The sequence below is a fragment of the Nicotiana sylvestris genome, chromosome 11 (genome assembly GCF_000393655.2).
Source record: "Nicotiana sylvestris chromosome 11, ASM39365v2, whole genome shotgun sequence".
Lineage (NCBI taxonomy): Eukaryota > Viridiplantae > Streptophyta > Magnoliopsida > Solanales > Solanaceae > Nicotiana > Nicotiana sylvestris.
In genome coordinates, this window is record NC_091067.1 from 74,799,077 (window position 1) to 74,803,355 (window position 4,279).

Below are 4,279 nucleotides of genomic sequence, written 5' to 3' on the forward strand. Positions count from 1 at the left end.
AACAAAAGTAAAAGAGTGCAAATAAATAGTCAAAATCACTACTTATCAACTCCCCCAAACTTAAGCTTTTGCTTGTCCTCAAGCAAATAAGGTAATTCCCACCTTCACAATAAAAGAGGTATTTCAGTTGGCCTAAGGTGAATCAAACACGCATCAATTGGGACCAATAATTACCCACAACACATATGAATTATCAACAATGCAATGATTTGACTTTTTGAGTACAATAGTTCTAATGTGACACTAGAGCATCAAGAGTTGACTTTATTCATCAAGGAAACTTTCTCTATCATGTAGGTCATTGTGGCTCCCAAACTCCTCCTCCTCTACTCTCCGTTAGCATATCTCACTTTAGAATGTGACACTCAATTCAAGGATTGTGAAAAGATTGCTCATCCCTCTCAAAAGAATGTCACAAGTACGACTCTAAGTACCATATTCTTGCCCCTCATGTAAATCACCACTAATATAAGCTCACTCAACTTGAAATCATGTAGGGCTTTTTCGGGATGTAATGAAGGCTTTAAACCAAGGTAGGACTTTTTGGAATAGAATGGGTTCATCTTTTCTTAAGCACTCCATTTTCTCATTTTGGCTCATACTTTGTTGACTCTTTGAGTCATTTTTTTTTCTCAGGGGAACTAGATAGACTTAAAGTCACTCTTTCTTGGTCATGTTATTCAATTTCTCCTTCTCTATTTATTCCATGTCTTTCATCCTGTTTTTCTTTGAGTTCCTTCAACTCTTTACTTTATTCACTTTCTTTTTGGCATTTTTCTTTTTGTTCTTTCATTCTTTTCTTTACCTTCCATTTTATTCATTTCTTTTTTCTTCTTTGTACCTTTATATCACTTTTAAACTCCTCATATCTCCCCCAAACTTATGTTTCAGCCAATTGTTTCTTAATAATGCTAAGGAAAGATTGGGTCAATATAAAATGGATAAAGGTTTGTAACATGATTATTGAACGAAAAAGGGCTTAGGCTCAAATGGGTTGACTAGGGATATTACATTGGTAGGCTATGGAAGATTTCGAATTGGATCAAGGAGAGCTTACAATCATTTCTCAAGCCAAACTACACTTAGAATTTAGCCTAGAAAAATATTCGGGGCAAGTTCTAGACTATTAGCACGGGTACTTGGACTTGTGACTAAACATCTCACCTCTCACGCTTCTGGATTGTTAAAGAGAACGGAGTCGAGGGCCCACAACAACCCTAGTTAAGATTGAAAATTACAAATGGATCGACTGAACCACTCGATGATTGCTTAAGTCAACACAAGAGTCAAAAGGTCACAACTAGATCCATTTCTTGCCAACAACTTGCTTTTAACCATAAGGCCGTAGATAAATGTGTTGGTACCAAGTGAAGTATGCTTGAGACCCTTTTAATCATTACTATTGTTTTTACCTAAACATAAGCTTAAAACGGACTCAATCTCTTAAGAAGATTGTCACGCTATCCATCGTTGGGAAGAGCCACCCGGTTCACACAAAACCCACCTTTGGAAAGAACCGTGACATTAAGAAATTCAGAGGCTTATTACTCACTTAAACATAAAAAGAGGCTAACAAATCCAAAAGAAGCTAACAAATCAAAAAGAAGCTATTAAAGTAAATAAGAAGTTATACTATTAAGAAAAACAAACTAAAGAAGGTATAAAATAAACTACTGAAAGTAACACAAACGAATATACAAGCCGAGGGAAGAATAAATATATACATCAAGGGAAAAGGAAGGAATATATATATATATATATATATATATATACCAAAGAGAAAATAAAGATAAAAGAAAAAGAGTATTAGATTTATTACAGGCCAAATGACAATGTCATAATAAATCATCAAAAATAGACCACCCCCTGAATAAAAATAAGCATTGTCCTCAATGCTTAACAAAAATAAAAACAAGGAAGGGTAGAGAGTTAAGAGAACTCCTTATATGGTCTCAGTGTGCATGACATCCTTAGTAACCCCTAACCCATAACCGGCCCGATTCGAAACCCGAATGGTTCCAACTTTTCCCTACCCAGCCCAGCCTGGCCCACCCATTAGACACCCTTAGAACATACCAGTTATAAGGAATACATATGAATATAGACTTGATGAATTGATTATGGAGTGTGATTTTGTGATGCACATTGTTTGCTTAGTGTTCAAGATCTCAGATTGTGTAAATTTGTGAATAGTGCTCAGAGGCCCTATTTATAGGTTGACCAAGTCGGTCAAAATGTGAGCTGAGTGCAGCCGCACAATTTTTGAGTGCGGTCCGCACTCTTTACCTATACATGTGTTGAGATTATGCAGTCCGCACAAAAGTGAGTGCGGTCGCAGAAATTTGTACGGTCCGCACATTTTTGTGTGCGACCGCATATTGGCCTATTCTATGTAACTTCAAACTTCAGAGAGTTCACATATTTGGGTCTCTAGTTGTGCGGCCGTACGAAGAATTTTGCGGCTGCAGAGTCTTCTATGCGATTGCAATCATTATTGTGCGGTCCACACAATTTTTGTGTGATCCGCACTTTTTCAACACTTGGACAATTTTTCAATCACAAGTACCTGCAATGCACACTTATTCCTGCGATTCATTTCAAAACCAGTTAGCTCAATCCAAAATCTACCTAAAAATAACGAAAATGAAAAATGATAAGAAACATGGGTTGCCTCCAAAGAAGTGCCTGATTTAACATCGCGACACGACGTAGATTACTAATCATTTGAAATGAAGAACCGCCACGACGTGGCCATCATCAACTTTACCAAGATAGTGTTTCACACGGTTCCCATTGACTCTAAACACCTTATCATTCTTATTTTTCAAGTCCAAAGCACCAAAGGGGGTTACATTCACCACTTCAAATGGGCCACTCCATTTAGATTTCAACTTGCCCGGACACATCCGTAACTAGGAATTGAACAATAGCACAAGATCACCTTCTTTAAACTCCTTGTTATAGATGTACTTGTCATGAAGGTACTTCATATTCTCCTTATATAGGGATGAGCTTGTGTAGGCATGATACCGAATTCATCTAGCTCATTCAATTATGGCACCCTTAAGTTTGCAGCAACATCCCACTCAAGGTTCAACTTCTTCAAAGCCAACATGTCCTTATGCACAAGTTCCACCGGAAGATAACACGCCTTCCCAAACACCAATCGATATAGAGACATCCCAATCGATGTTTTGTTGGCCGTCCTATAAGTCAAAGAGCATCATCAAGTTTTCTTGACCAATCCATCTGGTTGACATTCACAGTTTTTGACAAAATACTCTTGATCTCCCGGTTGGAGACTTCATCTTGTCTGCTTGCTTAAGGATGGTAGGGGTCGATACTTTGTGAGTAATACCATACTTTGTGAGTAAGGTATCAAAAGCCTTATTGCAAAAATGTGATCCCCCATCACTAATAATGACCCTAGGAGTATCGAATCTTGTAAAGATGTTCTTCTTAAAAAATGCCACCACACTTCGAGCTTCGTTGTTGGTTAAAGCCAGAACTTAACCCATTTTGACACATAGTCCACAACTACCAAAATGTAGGTGTTCCTATAAGAACTCACGGACGGTCCTATGAAATCAATTCCCCGCACATCAAAGATGTTAGTTTCCAAGATGGTGGTGAGGGGTATCTAATTCTTCTTAGAAATCCCACCGGCCCTTTGACATTCATCACAATGCTTGACTAGATCACTAGCGTCCTTGTAGAGAGTAGGCCAATAGAATCCACAACTCAACACTTTTGTTGTCATTCTAGCTCCACCACGGTGACCACCATATGGCGAAGAGTGGCAAGCCTTAAGAATTTTCACTTGTTCTTCCTCCGGCACACATCGTCGAATCACACCATCGGTACATATCCGGAAAAGATACGGTTCATCCCAATAATAGTCAAGGCAATCACGTTTGAGCTTCTTTCTTTGGTTTGAAGAGAACTCATTCCGTACAATGTCACTCATAAGATATTTTCTAAGTCGGCGAACCATGGCATCCCGATCATTAAAATGGATAGAAATTGCTCGTCGGGGAAGGAATCATTGATCTCAAGGCCATCATGTGGCCTCCCCTCCTCCTCCAATCGAGACAAGTGGTCTGCCACTTGATTTTCACTACCTTTGCGGTTTTGGATCTCTAGATCAAACTCTTGCAATAGAATCACACACCGCATTAACCTTGCCTGGGAATCTTTCTTGCTCATAAAGTATCAAAGCGCCACATGATCGGTGTGGACAGTCACCTTTGTACCCATCAAGTACGTGCAGAACTTCTCC